This window comes from Pseudopipra pipra, unplaced genomic scaffold, assembly GCF_036250125.1.
Source record: "Pseudopipra pipra isolate bDixPip1 unplaced genomic scaffold, bDixPip1.hap1 HAP1_SCAFFOLD_94, whole genome shotgun sequence".
Lineage (NCBI taxonomy): Eukaryota > Metazoa > Chordata > Aves > Passeriformes > Pipridae > Pseudopipra > Pseudopipra pipra.
The window spans coordinates 67,285-85,912 of NW_026991235.1; the positions used below are offsets into that span (position 1 = coordinate 67,285).

Below are 18,628 nucleotides of genomic sequence, written 5' to 3' on the forward strand. Positions count from 1 at the left end.
TTCAGGCATCACCTTTTACTGCGTACTGGCCCTACGTGGTGTAACGTGGAACTGATAAAAATGGGGTGTCGGGACTGCTGAGTTGAGCGATACTCATCCTACCACCGAGACTGTGTTGCTCTGCGGGGACGCCCGTTAAGCACGGGCACCGACCAGCTGCTGCAGATCCTGACAGCCCTGGTCTGTCTGTGTGGGTAAGCACAGGTTGTTGATAGGAAGCAACTGAGAGAACAAACTTTTTAATATCCTTTTAGTGTTCCTTTAATTCCCCTTTTATGTTTATAGTATTTTTTCCTTTAGTTTCCCTTTTTACTAACCAATATCGTGTTATCCATAATATTGTGTTAAGATCCTTTTTTTTTTGGTATCCCTTTTCACTAGTTAATACTGTATTAAATGCTGTTCGTAGTATTTGTTTTTATGCCACCCGATAAGGTAGTTATTTTGTATCCTTTTTTAGTTTTTAATTCCTCTTGCTAAGTTTATTGCTATTATTATTATTCTCACTGTAATAAAAGATATTTTGTGTGCTTGAGTATTTTTTGGCACTTGTCTTTATTCCGGACATGTATCCGAACGTACTGCTACACCTCAGCCTCTCCTCATAAGGCTTTCCCTCCAGATCCTTCCCCATCCTCATGGCCTCCTTTGGATGCTCTGTTATGGCTTCATGTCTTTTTTATATTGTGGTGCCCCAAAGTGCCCCAGAACTTGAGGTGAGGCCGCCCCAGTGCAGAGCAGAACAATCCCCTCCCTGGCCTGGTTGGCAACGCTGGGCCTGATGCCCCTCAGGACAGGGTTGGCCCTCCTGACTGCCAGGGCACTGCTGACTCATGGCCAACTGGTCACCAACCAGAACCCCCAGGGCCCTTTCCTGCAACTGTTCTCCAGCCTCTTGTTCCTAGTCTAGACACACAGCCAGGGTTGCCTGGAGGAGGAGGAGGAGCAGGTGGAGAAAGAATGCAGCAGGAGGAGAAGTAGTGGGAGGAAGAGCAGGGATAGCAGAGGAAAAGGAGCAGGAAGAGCAGGAACGTTGCTGTTCTGCTGCTGACTGTATCCACAGCCCCCCCATCCCTGGGAGCATCGCCCCTCCCTCCTGCATCCCAAAGGTGACTGGGGAGGGGGAGCTCACCCCAAATGTCTTGGGGGATTTCTGGGGGTTTTTCGAGGGAGACGTTTGGATCTTTGAAGACTCCAAAGTGAGCCGCAAATGCCCCTTGGGGGGATATTGAGGTTCCCGTTAGGTGTTTTTTGAGGGTCCCCAAAAACCTGCCAGCAGAGTCCCGGCAGTGGGCAGGAGGATGCGTGTTCCCCCCCACAGTGGGGGTTGGTGTTCCTGGGTCAGGCCAGCCTGGTCATTGCCAGCCTGGAGCACGGAGAGGGGGGACCCCTGGGACCCTGAAACGGGGGCCCTGGAGAGGGGAGGACCCTCAGGACCCCCAGCAGTCTGGAGAGGGGACACCGCAGAAAGGGGAGACCCCTGGGACACCAAAGTAGGGATCCCAGAGAGGGGAGATCCCCAGGATTCCCAGGATCTCCAGCAGCGTGAAGAAGGAAGGACCCCAGAGAGGGGGGACCCCTGGGACTCCTTGCACCCTGTAGCAGAGAATGAGGGGAGAAGGGACCCCCAATACCCCCAGCATCCATAAACGGGGGGACCCCAGAGAAGGACTGCCCCCAGAATCCCGAAGGGAGCAGACTAGAGAGGAGAGACCCCTGTGTTTCACAGCACCCCTTACAGCCTGGAGATAGGGAACTCCCAGAACCCCAAAGTGGAGAGACCAGAGAGGGGGAACTCCTTGGGAGGGTTTTATTTCACTGAATCTTGAACTTTTTGAGTTTTATGGGGGTGAATCTTGGTGTTTTGGAGGGTTTTTGGGCTAAATCTTGGTATTTGGGGATTTTTTTTTGATGACTCTTCATATTTTGAAGATTTTTTGATGAGTATTGATGATTTGGAGGGGTTTTTAGCTGAATCATAACCTTTTGGGATTTTTGGGGCTGTGTCGGTGTTTTGGGGATATTTGTTGGGCTGAATCTTGGTGTTTTGTAGGTTTTTGTGGACACAAGATGCCTGGTGACTTCTAGAGGTGGACTTGGGCAGGAGGAACCTCCAACTCACACCTTGTTTTTCCCCCAAAATAGGATTTCTCCTTCCCAAAGCTTGGCCAAATAGAGGAGGAGGCTGCAAGGAAGAGGAAGATGCCCCAGGACCCCCAGGCAGGTGAGGAGGAAGTCAGTGCCCCTTTGCCCCTGTTTTGTCCTGCATCTCCCAGCTGAGCATGGCCCCCGGCTGCAGGACAACCCCACTGCCGCCGCCGTCCTGCCGGGGACAGATTTGGGGGGATCTCCTTGCCCTTCTCTCTGGCACAGAGTCAAATCCCCTCCCTGTCCTTCTTCCTTCCTATCCTTCCTTCCTTGCTTTCCCTGTTCCTTTTCTTTCCTTCTTCCTTTTCCTTCCTTCTCCTTTTTCCTCCCCCTCCTTCTTCCTTCTGCATTTTCCTTGCTCTCCTTGTTCCTTCTCCTTCTCTTTCCTTCTCCTTCCTTTCTCTCCTTACTCCATTTTTTTCCTGTTCCTTCCTATCCTTCTTCGTTTTGCTTGTTTCTTCTTCTCCTTGCACCTTCTTCTCCTCCTTCCTTCTCCTTTTTCATTCCTCCTCTTCTTCCTTTTCCTTTCTCACCTTCTTCCTCTCCGTTTTCCTCTCCTTGCTCCTTCCTCTCCTTGCTTCCTCCTCAACTTGTTCCTTCCTCTCCCTCATTCCTTCTTCTTGTTCCCTTTTCTCCTTCTTCCTTCTCCTTGTTCCTTCCTCTCCTCTGTTCCTCCCTCTCCTTGTCCTTCCTCCCCCAGACAACAACTTGAGGACAGAGACCATGGAGGACAAATCCCCCTGGCAGAACCTCATGGAAGAGGCTGTTTTGAACAGCTCCACTGTACAGGAAAGCAATGGGGAGGAAAAGCCGCAAACATTCCCCATGGGAAAGGGCTCCAAACCCGCTCCATGGTGCTTTGAGGAGGAAAGACCCCCCATGTGCTTGGAAGGTGGCTGGAGCTTCAGCCAGAGCTCTGATCTGGTGGTCCATGAGCAGCTTCACAGCAGAGAGAAGCCCTTCACGTGCTTGGAATGTGGGAAGAGCTTCAGCTGGAGGTCCCACCTGATCCACCACCAGAAGATCCACACTGGGGAACGGCCCTACACATGTGGGGAGTGTGGGAAGAGCTTCAATCAGAGCTCTGCCTTGACCTCACACCAAAGGACCCACCAGTAAGGGAAGCCATCTGAGTGCCCCAACTGCGGGAAGAGCTTCGTCCGCTGCTCCAACTCCATCACCCATCGGAGGACCCATGTTGGATGATCCACAGTGACTCACATTGGGCAGAGACCTGGTGGGTAAAGGCCTGTTGACCAACGTTTCTGGTGACCCATGTTCCTTGTAACCCACTGTGGTAGTGCTTTACGCCCTCCCCCAGGCCTCGCTATGATCTGAGAAATGCTCGTTAGGCCTCGGCCTTGATGAACAGCCCCTGGGCTGAGCTGCTTTTGAACTGCTCAGAAACACTGTCTGCTCATAGGAACTGATGCTGTCTAATGAGCTCCTTCTTTTCTTACACAACGGCCTTGGAAACTTGTTTTTCTTGCCCAAAGAACAACCCAAGTGGAATCGTATTTTTGTTCTCCAACTTTCAGAGAAAGTCCCTAACCTGAACTGGAGCCAGGATGGACAGTTCCTGTGCCTTAAAGCCCCCTCTGCGTGGGCCCCATAACCAGCAGTGCTGATTGAGACCCTTTGAGCTCTCTGAGGCCACAGCAGCCACGACAGCAACCTCCCTTTGCTTGGGCCTCTCAGAGCCCCCAACTCTCCCATTTGCTGCACTCAGAGGATCCTGACCGACAGCAGATCCGGGGCTGATCCCTCTCACTCCTTGAAGCTCAGCCGTTCTTCTGAGAATGTGCAATGGCATCCCAAGGGAGGATTTTCCTGAATCCCAAGGGAATTGTTCCCAGGTACCTTGTCCAGACTCCTTCTGTCTGAGTGTGAATCTGTCATAACAAATGTCCCGGGAACACTGCTCTCCTGGATTCTTCAGCACTTTGGATTTGTAAGTTGGTCAGGCCTGTGAGTTACTGTTATGGTGTCGTAAATTCTATATGAATGCTTTGCTAAATTGTTTGACTTCAGTTATCAGTTAAGTGCTGTTAAGTTAAGTGCTGTTGGGCCTCTAGGCATAAACTGTTGATCAAGTTCAGGCTCAGTTTAGCATGGTGGCAGCTGCGACAGGGACCTGACCCTGCCCGGGACGGCTGATGCCACCTGCCTGCTCCAAACTGGGCTGGACTGGTGCTCCCAGTGCTGTGTGGGCCAGGGCCGCTTTTGGGGACCCCCCCGGCACTGCCCGGCTGCTTTTGGGGTGTCAGCACCTGCCCAGCGCTGGGGATGGGCTGTGTGGGAGGAGTTGGGGCCAGACTGGTCATGCTGGGAACCCCCCTGGCTGCAGGCGAGGGGAACTCGGGGGAGCAGGAAGGGGAGAGACAGTGGGAAAGCAGGAGGAAAGAGGGAGTGGGACACCCAAACCAAGCGGGACAGGGGTGCGACAACCCAAACCAAGATCAGTGATGGCTGGGGATTGTGGACAATTGGAAAGGGGGACAAGAGAGAGGAAAAGATGGGGCTTTGGACCATCAAAATGAGCTGAGAGGGGCTAGGTCACCAAATCCAAGCAAGGTGAGGGGGGATACCAAGCTGCCGGGGGAGCTGGGGATTGTGAGGATGATGAGGAAGGGGTGAGACAGTGAGGAAAAGTTGGAAGAGCAGGCACAGGTGTCCCATGGGGGTCCTGTAGCAGGATGCTCTGCCTGGAGTGGGGCAAAACAACTCCAGCAAGGCCCTGTTTGAAAAGCCCTAAGTGGGAAATTAAGAAGGCTGGGGAGGAGGTTGTCATGCTGTTTTGGGGACTGAACAAAGCTGAAACCAGCCTGACTCATCAATCCCTAGGTTAAACATCCTGAGAGTGAGAGAATATTTGGCAGACCTTGTAAAATATCTGGATATAAAGGAATAAACAAGTGACACCACTGAGAACTTCTCCAAAGCTGCTGAGCTGGCATAGCCTGGACACACCTGACTGACAGTCCAGCACTTTATACTAGAAAACTCAGTCCCAAATTTTAAAGTCAGGGTCTTCTGACATATCCCTTCTTGGGATTGTGTGTGGAGATTCCTGCCTGAAGTGGGGACGCCCCTCAAAGTCACTCCTCAAGGCTAAGCCAAAGAGATTTGCCTAAGGTCTTTGGTCTGGGTGAGTGACATCAATCTCTACTTAATAATTGGTTTTGGTTAAATGCAATTGCTTTAGTACAGTTGCTTCAATATTGCTTCCTAGTGCACTATATTACAACAATTGTTATAGCTGCTATACTGGGTAGTAAATAATTCTGATTAAGATATTTTTACTTAATCATTATCATAATAAATCCTATATATATTTATATAAATATACCTGGTTTGTAGTCCAGATCCCTGGGATATCACCGTGGAAGCCCTGTCACTGCATGGGACATCACAGCTCTTTAACAGCATAGACACGTCTGTTGTCACCGTGAAGCCTCTGTGAGTGCTGTAGTAAATTGGATCCTTAGCAACCATCACAATTTCCTGTTGCTGTGATATCCCTGGGATATCACCATGGAAGACCTGTCACTGCATGGGACATCACAGCTCTTCAGCAGCATAGACACCTCTGTTGTCACCGTGAAGCCTCTGTGAGTGCTGTGGTAAACTGGTTCCTTAGCAACCATCACAATTTCCTGTTGCTCCTGATGACAACCATCACCAGGACATGTTAATCATGCATGGCCCGTGGCAGCTCCATGGAGATGCAACCACCCCGGGGTGGTTGCCATGGGAACAAGCTGAGTCCTGTAGCCAGAGTCTGTTGCTATGGCAGCGATTTACGATTCTATACCGCTTGTCAGTTACCACAGCACCCATCAGTGGACCCCTTCCTAAGTGTGGTGCCATGGCAACCAAGATTTGGACCAGTTGTGATAGTTGTTTGCTGTGGAAACCTGCATTAGGGCACATTGCTATGGGCTTGTGCCATGGAATTCTGGGTCTGTGACGTTTCCGTGGCAGCTTGGGCCAGCTGTCCCAGCAATCATCATAGAAACCCATTGCCAGAGACTGTTGTCATGGACACTTGCACTGAGACCTGTTGCTAATTCTGGTTGCCATGGCAACCATCAAAAAGACCCATTGCTATGTCGGTTGCTATGACAACCTGCAGAGAGACCGTTGCTGCAGTTTCCATGGCAACCATTAATAAATCCATTGCCAGGGACCTCACTCCTGGGCACTTCCATGAGTTGTTTGCCATGGAAACCATCCCACAATCTTATTGAAAGGTTGGTTGCCATGGCAAGCAATATAAGAATCCATTGCTAAGGTTGGTTGTCATGGCAACCATCCCAATGCCCTGTTGCTGGGGCAGGGGCACAGCACTGACCCTGTGAGACCTTGTGCCGGGGAATGGGCATTGGGAGATGGTTTGGGCTTGGAGGGAGTAAGTTTCCTTCCAGGGGGCTTCTCTTGGACTGGACTGGGAACAGGGGGGAAAATTCTGGGAGGTTTTTGTTTCTGCCCAGAGCCAAGGGCTTTCCTGCTCCTCATCCTGTCCTGCCAGCAAAGGGAGATGGAGGTGCACCAGGAGTTGGGAGGGGACACAGCCAGGACAGGTGACCCCAACTGACCCCAGCGATGTCCCAGACCATGTGGCATCACTATCAGGTGTGGGAAAGGAGGGCAGACTGGGGAAGGAGGGAACACTGGGAGCGATGGTGTTTGTGTCCCGAAGTCACCATTCCCTGAGGTGGAGCCCTGCTCCCGTGGGGAAGCTGAACACTCTCCTGCCTGTGGGAAGCAGGGAGGGAGTTCCTGATTTTTGCTGCTCCCATGGAACTGTCCGTGCCTCAGCCCAGGAGTTTGGTCCCTTTTTCTCTCTGGGTTGTACCCTGTCCCTCAGGTGCTCAGATGTCACCACAATTAGCGATGGAACCAGGTGTGAGGGGCAGTGCTGGAGAAACAGACTCAGAGAGACATCGGTAGGGACTGTTGCCATAGCAACCAGCACTTGGACTATCAGTCCATTGCCAGGGACTCTTGCCATGGCAACCAGAACCATTTCTCGTGACCTAGGGCAGTTGCCATGGCAACCATCCCTCAGTCCATTGCCAGGGACTGTTTCCATGAACACCTGCACTGAGATGAATGGCCAGGGCCAGTTGCCATGACAACCACGATACAGGTCCATTGCTATGGTTGGTTTCTATGGAAACCATCTGATGACCCATAGCTATGGCAGTTGCTGTGTCAACATTCCCACGAGCTGGTTGCTGAAGTCAGAAACAATCACAGTCCAGTTACTGGAGTTGGGTTACCGTGGGAACATTCACTGAGATTGGTGGCTATAGCTGGTTGCCATGGCATAGTTAAACGTGGCAACTATGTCATGGCATAGTTAAAACCCATTACTGGGGACTGCTTCCATGGAGATGTGAGCTGAAACCCTTTGATATGATCAGTTGGCATGGCAACCATTAGAAGACTTGTTGCTGGAAACTGGTTCCATGAACAATTAAACAGAGACCCATTGCTATGGCAGTGGTCTCCATGGCAACCAGCAAATGACCCGTCACGATGGTGGTTTGCCATGGTAAGTTCCTCCAATGCTAGTTGCTGAGGACTTTTGTTATGGAGAGTTCCACTGGGTCCAATTACAAGGGGTGGTTGCCGTGGCAACCTGCGCAAAGACCCAGGGCTTGTGTTGGGTGGCAAGGCAACCTGCACTGAATTTCTTGATGCAGATTGGTTACCATGGCAACTGTCATAAAGCCCCATTACAAAATCTTGGTCCTATCACAGCTTGCTCTTCCATCTGTTGCTATGGTTGGTTGCCATGGCAACCATCATCAAACCCTTTGCTACAGCCCATTGCCATGGGCAGTGCCACTGAGATTCATTGCGAAGGTCAGTTATCATGGCAACCATCCTAAATTCTCATTGCTAAGGTCAATTACCATGGCAACCATCCTAAATTCCCATTGCTACGGTCAGTTACTGCAGTGTCCTGCTTACAGAGAAGGGGGTGGAGTTTAGTGCAGTGTGGGGATGACCAGGTATTTATTCCACATCCATGTCATCGCTGGGAATGTGGTTTGGGCCGGAAAAGCCAGGGCTCTGGACACAAAGTGCCCCATCCTTCTTTGCTCTCTCTGGTGGAGGGACTGTCAGCACCAGACCTGTGCTTCCTGTCCTCTGCCCCACTGGTTCCCCCTCCCATTTTCTCCAGAGCATGACAACGGACCTCTGATGCTGAAAGGGACAGAGAGGAAAAACATAATCGACAACAGTGCTGAACCAACAGCTCTTGCGGGGAAGCTGCCAGCAGGGACAGAGTGGTGACAAGGTGATCCCCCCTCAGGCTGAGCTTCTGAAGCGAGAGAAAAGGAGGCCTGCGCAGGACTGCACCTCAAGGAGCGGCTGCATGGCACTACCAGGATGGCCCAGCTCCTGGGGTTTGGTTTGTCCTTGTTTTCAGGCTGAGGGGATGGGAAATGTTAGCCTTGGCACATTGCTGTGTTAGCTCCCTGAGCACATTGCCTTAATTTCCCAAATACCACTTGGCACAGCATGCGGAAGCTGCCCCACCACATTGCCTTTGTCTGGGGACACTATGCTGACACATCCCACGAGGAGCACCTGCCATCTTGTTTGTGTGCCCAGTGGTGAATACCTTTTGGGGGTGAAACACTTTCTTTTTTTGTATACTTTTGCTCTTAATATTGCTGTTGTTACTGTGCGTGTCTTATTCCATTGCTGTGTGCTTTCAGAAAATTGTTATCTGAACCCACAGTCTCTCCTTTTTTGTCCATCCCTTACCAAAAGGGGTGGGAGAAGGGGAGTGACTTATTTGGATTTTAATTTCCTGCTGATGTTAAAACCAGCACACCTGTCATGCACCAGCCTCAGGAAAGATGGAATAATGCAGTGGACTGGTAAAGAGGAGACTGAGAGTAGTGGGTGGTGGGACTTGCAAACATTGGGATCCACATTTAGCAAAGGCCACCTGATCACTCAACTCTGGGGGATCTGCCCATTGAGCTGGCTCTGCCAGCCAAAACTTTTATGTACCGTACAAAGGGATAAAGTTCCTGCAGTGCACATTAAAAACATGTTGGGGAAAACAGTCTGGGTTATTCCTGCCTCAGGCAAAAGCAAACCCACCCATGGGATTTATATTGTTCAAGGACACGGGTCCACCTGGTGGATATTTCAGGAGGATAGGAAATGCAGTGTGTGCCTCAAGGGGATTTGATTTTGGGTGAGAATAGCCAATGCATAAAACTGTATAATGTTAATAACACTATGCATTCTCAATTCTGTGCTGGCTGTTTGCCATGTCAGGGGTATTACAATAAAAATCACTGAGAATAATGAACAATGAACTTTGATGAGACCAGAGAAGTAGAATGGTGATGGAACAAGAACTGGTTTCAACATGGAGCAATCCAACACCAGACACCATTTTTCCAGTCCTGACAGAGTATTATATCAGATGGAGCCCAAAGTCATGGGATAAATGAACTGAACAGAGTTTTATAGACATAGTTCATACACTAAACAATGAGATCTGTGAGTTTATATCAAATTACAGGAAAGGTGGTGATGGAAGGTATTGGAAAAGGTGGGAGCAGGCATGACGTAAATGGTATGGAATAAGGGGTAGATACACAACAGCCCTTATCCCCAGGAAAGAACAACTAGAAGCTATGGCTTTTTACTGTAATTGGGTTTTTCATCCTGGAGACTCCATGGGCAGCACAAGTTTTCTGTGCTGGCACCTATGGTGTGGGAGGAATCTTTGTATGCAATTTTGGGATTCAGGCTGGCATTTGGGAGGCAGGGCTGAAAACAGGAAACAACGGCCCTTATCCCCAGGAAAGAAAGCCTACAAGCTTTTGCTTGGTGGTTCAGTTTGTTTGTAAGCATGGGTACTCTATTGGCAGCAAGAGCTTTCTGTGCTGGCACCTGCGGTGTAGGAGGAATCTTCATCCGTATGCAATTTTGGGATTCCGGCTGTCAGTTGAGAGGCAGGGCTGAAAACAGGAAACGACAGCCCTTATGGCCAGGAAAGAAAGACTGGAAGATTTGGCTTTTTGTTGCGCTTGGGTTTGTCAGCCTGTAGACTCCTTGGGCATCAAGAGCTTTCTGTGCTGGCACCTTTGGTGTGGGAGGAATCTTTGTTTATATGCAATTTTGGGATTCAGGCTGGGAGTTGGGAGGCAGGGCTGAAAACAGGGAACAGCAGCCCTTATCTCCAGGAAAGAAAGCCTGGAAACTTTGGCTTTTTGTTTTAGTTGGGTTGTCAGCCTGGGCATTCCATGGGCAGCAAGAGCTTTCTGTGCTGGCACATTTCAGTGGGAGGAATCTTTGTTTGTATGCAATTTTGGGAGTCGGGCTGGCATTTCGAGGTAGGTCTGAAAACAGGAAACAACAGCCCTTCTCCCCAGGAAAGAAAGACTGGAAGCTTTGGCTTTTTGGTGCAGTTGGTGGGACAGCCTGGGCACTCTATGGGCAGCAAGAACTTTCTGTCCCGGCACCTTTGATGTGGGAGGAATCTTCGTCTGTATGCAATTTTGAGAGTCGGGCAGGCAGTTGGGAGGCAGATCTGAAAAATTAAACAACATTCATTACACCAGGCGTAAAGACTGGAAGCTTTGACTTTCTGGTGTACTTCTTGGGTCAGCCTGGGCACTCTATTGGTAGCAAGAGCTTTCTGTGCTGGCACCTTTAGTGTGGGAGGAATCTTTGTTTGTATGCATTTTTGGGAGTCGGGCTGGCAGTTGGGAGGTAGATCTGAAAAATGAAAAAACAGTCATTACGCCACAGAAGAAAGACTGGAAGCTTTGGCTTTCTGGTGTACTTAGTGGGTCAGCCTGGGCACTCTATGGGCAGCAAGAGCTTTCTGTGCTGGCACCTTTGTTCTGGGAGGAATCTTCATCTGTATGCAATTTTGAGAATAGGGCTGGCAGCTAGGAAGTAGGTCTGAAAGCAGGAAACAAGAGCCCTTATCCCCAGGAAAGAAACCCTGGAAGCTTTGGCTTGGTGGTTCAGTTGTTTTGTCAGCCTGGAAACTCCATTGGCAGCAAGAGCGTTCTGTCATGGCACCTTTGGTGTGGGAGGAATCTTTGTTTGTATACAGTTTTCAGAGTCGGGCTGTCAGTTGTGAGGCAGGGCTGAAAACAGGAAACAACAGCCCTTATCGCTAAGAAAGAAAGCCTGGAAGCTTTGGCTTTTTGGTGCAGTATGTGTATGTATCGGCGGAGGGGGTCAGACAGAAATGCACACAAATCAATATGATTGGCAAAAATGTCTGCTTTATTAGAGGACAGACAGCTTATATGCTGCCTGTGACACACAGACATGTGATTCTTCCCCAGGTTACATTGGATACATAAGGAAAACATACTGTGGTGTACAGTACTAATTGGATAACAGCAGGTGTCCATAAAACTTGTTTTCCTGCCAGAACAACTCCTCCTTCACCTTGGCACAAGGCCTGTAGCCATATTAGTGGCGCAGTATTTTTTTTACTGTCTGCACCCAGCCATGCCAAGGTGAAGGTCACAGAAATGCAATTGAAATTGTTCACACAATTTCTGTCCACCGACATGTATGATCCTGGGGACTCCATTGGCAGCAAGAGCTTTCTCTTCTGGTACCTTTGTTCTGGGAGGAATCTACATTTGTATGCAATTTTGAGAGTCGGGCTGGCATTTGGGACGTAGGTCTGAAAACAGCCTTTGCCCCCAGGAAAGAAAGCCTGGAAGCTTTGGCTTTCTAGTGCACTTGGTGAGCCTGGCTTGGCACTCCATGAACAGCAAGAGCTTTCTGTGCTAGCACCTTTGGTCTGGGAGGAATCTTTGTTTGTATGCAATTTTAGGAGTTGGGCTGGCAGTTGGGAGGCAGGGCTGAAAACAGGGGAGAACCCTGATTCTAAGTCTGAGGAGAGAAAGAAACCAGGAGACTTTGAAGTTCAACTGATGTTTCTACAGTCTCCCAGCTTTCCTCACATTAAGGAAAATTGGCTCATGAGGTTAATGAGGATGCAGCTTCTGCTATGGGGAATTCTAAGCATTCTGGGGTCGGTAAGACAACCTGGTAAGTAACATGAGTCAATGGGGGGTTGTCTTGGGGGCTTGTTTCCCTTCTCTTTTCTGTCTGTCTGTTTCTCATTTTGTTTGCTACTTTCTTTGGAATAAATGTTGTTTTGTTCAGCTTTCAACTGTGTACTGGTTTCTGTTTTGGCAATCTCCCTGCTACACGCAGACATAACAACAAATGACAGCATCAGCAGATGCCTTTCCATTTCTCTTTCCCTTCCCATTCCCCGTTCCTCTTCCCTTCCCATTCCCACAGCCAACACACTATTTCACTCCTCACTTTAACAAAGCTCTTTTCTCCTTCACGGCCCTCAAAGGCGCCAAGGCCACATAGGAGGCCACACACAAACAGTACTCCTCTTCCCACTTGACAACACCTTCCCCCTCACTGTTCTACAGGGAACACCATGAATCTGCTCGCAGAGGCCTCTCGTTTCCCATCAGCAGCTCAGCACAAGGAGCTAAAGGAACTCAAGCCTTAGGCCACAAGAGTTGACAGCGAGGAAACTTTGGGAGCAAACTAATGCTGCTAACACGGACCCAGCTGAATCCAGCACACAATCACAGAATCCAAGAGTCCTTCAGCTTGGAAAAGACCTCCAAGATCATTGAGTCTTGTGCAGCCCCTCCCTGACTGCCTGCAGGGACTGGATGATGCTTTGCACAAGCACCAAAAGGAATACTGTGAAAGCCATGGCCTGCAGGAGGACACAGAGAAGGGCTTGGCTGGGGCGGGGAAGGAGGGAGCTGGCGCTGGTGGAGCCAGGGCCAACTGGCTGTTTCTCTTCTCTTTTCTGCCTGGGGGCAAAGGAAGAAGGACAGGGAGGGCATTTGCCTTTGGGCCAGAGGGAAGGGGAAGGAGATCGCCCCAAATCCATCCCCAGCAGGATGGGGGCTTGAGGGGCATTGGGGGACCCCCAAGAGTATTTTCGAGGGGGGAAAGGATGGGGGCAACCACAGGGGGTTGGGGGGGAGGGACCCAGGAATCTCGTGGTGGGAGACTGGGAGGTTCCCAGAAGTTTCTTGGGGGCGTTGACCCCCAGCAGTCCGGGGGGGGAAAAATGGACAGAGGAATCCACCGTAAAGGCTTGGGAGACCCAAAAGATTCTAGGAGGGGGTTGGGAGGGGCCCAGGAGTCCTGAAGAGGGTTTGGGGGCCCCCAGGAGGGAATCTGGGGGTCTGAGGTGGTCCCAGGAGATTTTCAAGGGTTAAGAGAACGCACAGGAGATTTGGGGGGGGAGGGGGAAAGGCGGAGGGGCGGTCCCCAGGAGGGGGGCTTTCGGAGGGTCCCCAGGAGTCTTAGGGGTATCTGGGTGGTTCCCGAGAGTCTTCGGGGAGATTCAGAGGGGTCACCAGGAGCCCCCAGACCCCCGAACTCACCTGACACCACCATGGCCTTGTTGGGGCCGCACGTGAAAAACATCGCGGCGGGGGGAGACCCTGGGGCCGGGATCGATCGGGACCAATTGGGTTCAATCGCAATCATCCCCTCCCCCACTGCCCCGCTCCCGGCAACCCCTGCGGAAATATCGATGTTCTATTGGATGACTCACCAGTGCGAGGAGAGGGGCTGAGCAGAATTTGGCAATAATGACATTCCAGCAGAGCGGTTCTATTGGCTGCGACCTACGAGGGAGCCCCAGAACCTGTTCATGGTGTGGGGGGGAAGGAGAGCCGGCACGGCCGGGAACGGGGGTGCAGAGGGTGTTCCAGTGCCCAGGAAAGGGGCAAAAAACTTTCCCCTCTCTCTCCCAGTGCTCCCTCAGCCCATCCCAGTGTCTCTCCCAGTGCCCCCTCAGCCCATCCCAGTCTCTCCCCTGCTCTCTCAGTGCCCCTGTCCATTGAGGTCCCAGCCTGGCTCCACCCCCTGCTCTGCTCCGGCCTGGATTTCTCCCCTGCAGGGGCAGCTGAGGCGGCTGCAGGGCGGGCGGGAGCTTTCGGGGCAGAGGGTGGCTCCCGACGTGCTGCTGGAACCGCCCCTGGCAGGGCGGGCCTGTCAGGCTGGGGCACCTCCTCAGCCAAGCCTGGGGGACGGGCCGGCAAGTGTGAGGGGCTCTGGGGAGGAATGGGGAGGTTGAGAAGGGCTTGAGGCTCGTGGAGGTAACTGGGAAGGGGTTTGGGGGAGCTTGGGGGATGGGGAGGGAGGTTGGGGAGATTGGGGCGACTGTGAGGGGTTTTGGGGAATCGTCGGGGGCCTGGGAAGGGACTGGGAGAGAGTTTGGGAGCATCCTCGAGGGGAAGGGGGCAGCTAGGAGAGGGTTTGAGGGGTCCTGGGAGGGCTGGAGGTAACTGGGAGGGGTTTGGGGGCATCTTGTGGGGTTTTGTGGGTCTGGGAGGCAGTCTGGGGGCCTCGGAGGGTTTGAGGGGAAGTTGGGAGTGTCCTGTGGGACTGGAAAGGGATTTGAGGGCTCCTGGAGGGGCTGGGAGGGCTTTATGCCTTTATACTGCGGGCATTGACTAGTATTGATGGGGGTAATTGGTGAGCTGACTGTTTCATAATCATCCAAATTTTAACAAGACTTTGAAGGTGATCAACCTCAGTTTGAAGCAGCTCATTTTTAGCAACAAGTTTATGCGATTTTTCTCCTGTTTCCCTCTCAAACGCTAACGATGACTTCAACACCACATTTTCTGATTTCAAAACAGTAGACTCAACATCAGAAATCCATTCATGACTTCCCTGTCAGCACTCCATTCGAATGTCTGTGCACTCACTTTGGCCTGAGAGAAACCTGCCTGTTTGCAGGGCACTGACTGGGCAACTTTTCTTTTTGCAGGTGGAAAAGGGCAGATAAAAATCAGATGGATCCAGCAGAAGTGATGCTGCTTCTGTCAAAAGCAGAGCAGAGGCCGAAAGCACTTTAGGAAGTTACTTGCAGAAGCATGCCAAGTTACAGCTCAGCAGTCTCAGTGACTTGTCCAACATGAGAGCTCCTTTTCCATTTCTTAACCCCCAGATTCCTCAGGAGTAGGAAACTGAAAACACTGACTCAGAAAAGCTCCTTTCCTTCCTAATAATTGTGCTTTGTCCTTCCCATTTGACAGTGCTCTTGGAAATGTGCTGGTGTGATCTGGATCTGGGAGCAGCCCTGACCTCCCACAGCACTCATCCAACGGCAGGAAGACCCTGCCTGGCTCCTGCTGGGGTTCTCACCACCCACCGACAGCTTCTCCTTGCAGAGGTGTGGGCAACTACCTAGGTAGGATGAGACCTGACCCCAGCAGGCAGCAAAGTCCCTGCCGTGAGACGAAGAACCCCGGAGCACAGGGACCCTGCTCTGCAGGACAGCCCCGGGCACCCCTGGCCACACCCCCACCTTCCCAGCCCGCAGCCATCCCTGGCAGAAGGAGCCCACCTGCGCTGTCCCTCTGACGGTGCTGCAGGGAAGGCCTGCCCTGGAGAACATCCTCCTCCTGCGCAACAGAGAAACTGGCAGAGTCCTGACAGATGCGCAAGGCTGTGGCATGTGGTAGCTTTAGGAGATTCCTCCAGAACACAAGCGACATTGCCCTGCACCTGTAGACTCACTCTGCAGAGGAGTGTGAAGTTGTGTCCCCAAGGGAAGTGTCAGCTGAACACTTCCCATCTTTCTGCTGCCTTTAACCTCTCTCTGCCTTGCTTCTCTTCTCTCATGCCTACAGGCAGTGCCCTCGGCCCTGCTGGGCTGTGCAGAGGAGCTGCTCCTGGGCAGAGCTGTCTCTGCAGTGCTGCCCGCTTGCCAGGAGCTCCCTGTGTGCCAGGAGTCCGGCCCAGCTGAGCAGCACAGCAAGAGCCAAAGGCAGCCCTTTCTCTGCCCCTCTGGGTTCCCCGCAGTTGTACCTGGGGCTCCAGGGCAACCTGCTGTGAAACAGGCTGAAGGAAACACTGATGTTCCCTCTTCTCACCTCTTCAGTGACACTTCTTTCCAGCAGTGACATTTCTCCTCTTAGAAAATTAACAGGGTATGATGATCACCTTTTCTAGTTTCATCATTACACAGGACACCAGGAAGGTGACAGCAAAGGATCTGGTAACTCCCTGGCACAGTGGGGGTTTTCCTGTAGTCACACACAGAAATGTGTCAGGGCTCTGAGAGGTGTCCAGCCCTGAGCTGGACTGATGCACTGCTCACACACACTGGGGTGTTCAGAGACACGAGTTCTTCCCTGGCACACACCCAGGCAGTTCATTGCAACAGGGGCAGTGTCTCTCTTGAATCGGGGGCAAGATTGTGGGAGGGGATACAGACAGGCCAGTTGATCAAAATGGACCAAAGGGATATTGCAGAATATATGGCATCAGCTGAGCTACAAAAGCTCAGGAAAGGAACAGGAAAGGGGGGAAATCCATTTTTTTACAATACTTACCTTCTGAGCGGCCTCTGTGTGTGGTGAAGCCCTATTTCCTCTGAAGTGGCAAGGCATGGCTGCTGACGGGAAGTAGAGAATAAATCTTTTCTTTTCCTCTTCATTTATGCATGCACAAACTTTGGCTTTTGCTTTAGTAAAGTGCCTGATCTTAAGGTAGAAGTCATTTTCCATCTTTTTCTGTCTCTCCTGTCTGGTTGGGAAGGGCAGCAATAGAGCGGCTTGGTGGGCACCTGGCATCCAGACAACGTCACCCCACTGCAACATTGCAGGGTCTCATGGAACCAAAGGACTGCTGGGACACTGGGGGAACTCACGGAATCAAGCGACCGTCCTGACGCTGCCCTGCATCACAGAAGCAAATATTCCCTGGGAAAATACAGAAAACCAGGGAATTAAGGGACGTCATTGGGACCTGCGGGACCTCATGGAACTAAACAAACCCTGGGATATCTTTGGAACATCATGGAATCAAAGGGATAAAACAAAACAATTAAACCCAATGACCAGAAACCATTGAATTAAACATTTCTTTAAGATGCCAGCTGGGGATTTGTGGGGGTACTCTGCCATGCATGAATCAAAGAATCAGTATCAATTTCGGAATGTAAATACAGTGATACTTGAAAGAGACCCCCACCCCTTCACAAGCAGTCCATACTTATGATTTTGCGTCAAATAGCATCTGGGATTGTATTCGTGGAGCAAGACTGCCATCTAGCGTCCATTTTTTTTTTTTTTTCCGGGAGGGGCAGTCATTTTTGCAGAGTGGTCTTCTCGCTTAGCCAGGCCTCGTAAGCATCTCTGCTTGATCTATCCGACCCCTAACTCCTAAACTAAATGTTCTAGGACCAGCTAAGACATGTGTCTTAAAACTTCCCATTTGCTTAAACAATGTATAATTGACTTTCTTCTTAGCAGAACAATCTCTAATTAGACAAGTTTTCTGAGGCATGTAAGTTAATTTCTGGAAGATGGGCATACGATACACTCTCTATTTTATTCCATGTATCCTCTACATTCCTCTCCCAAAATTAATTGTAGTCTTAAAAGAAAAGACTGCTACGGTGTCAAGAAAGCAAATCCCTTTTTTGATTAGGATCTTTATCTAAGAAAAAATATCTGAATTACGAAGTCGTTTAGAAAGGAGATCCTCTCTAATTTTAGTGCCATGATGACAATATGGGGCCCCATGTTGGGAACACTGAACACTGGAACACTGAACACTGCAGATTCCCGTGGAATCAAGAGACCATTGTGACACTCTAGAGCCTCATGCAAGAGAGAGGCCCTACAGAGAGACCTCAAATCAGAGGTTTGGGCAATCATCAATCAGAGGAAGTTCAACAAGGGGACGTGACGGATTCTGTCCCTGGGATGGGGCAAACCTGGATGTACAGAGAGACTGGGAATGACATGCTGCGTAGCAGCGCTGGAAAATGGCCTCTGGGGTCCTGGTGGATGGCCAGTTGGCCAAGAGTCGGTGGTGCCCTGGCGGGGCCTCACTGCTCAGTCACACGAGGGTTTTCAGACACACGAGTCCTTCGCTTGCAGAGATGCAGACAGTTCATGGCAGCAGGGGTAGTATCTCCTGGGGCTCCTGCTGCCACGCCCGGAGCCTGGATGCACCTCAGCCCTTGTGGGGTGCCACCTGCTCTGCCACCATCTGAGATGCCCCAAGGCTTGACGGGTGGAAACGGGGAGGTCTGTCATGAGAAGCACATCCTAGATCTGCATGCAGGGAGGGGCTTGGCCAGGATTTAGTACCATAAATGCAAAGTGACACCGTGACACACTTTTTCCCACATAACTTCAAGGCACCTCCAGGAGGCTGATGGCATTTGTACTTGTTCAGGGTCATCTCCCCACAGCAACACCAGGTGTGTGCTCAAGACTAGTCTTTGCAATGCCAACAGAGACATCCTCTTTAGTAGTTCAGTGTCTCTCCAAGGAAGGCTAAAGAACCTCTGTGGGCTGGGTGAGAAACCAGTGCTGGAAGTAGTGGTTCTATTGTGAGTGCAAACCAAGAGTGGTTGGCAGGTGTGGAATGCATGCCCTGGGGA

At 51.0% G+C, this 18,628-nt stretch overlaps 1 long non-coding RNA gene across 1 annotated transcript; it reads left to right on the plus strand.

Annotated features, from left to right (window-relative positions):
* Positions 1 to 2,516: 2,516 nt before the first annotated feature.
* On the plus strand, positions 2,517 to 8,901 carry LOC135408966 (uncharacterized). The gene is made up of 2 exons (XR_010427956.1): positions 2,517 to 4,004; positions 8,345 to 8,901. It is a non-coding gene; the product is annotated as an uncharacterized LOC135408966 (long non-coding RNA).
* Positions 8,902 to 18,628: the final 9,727 nt, after the last annotated feature.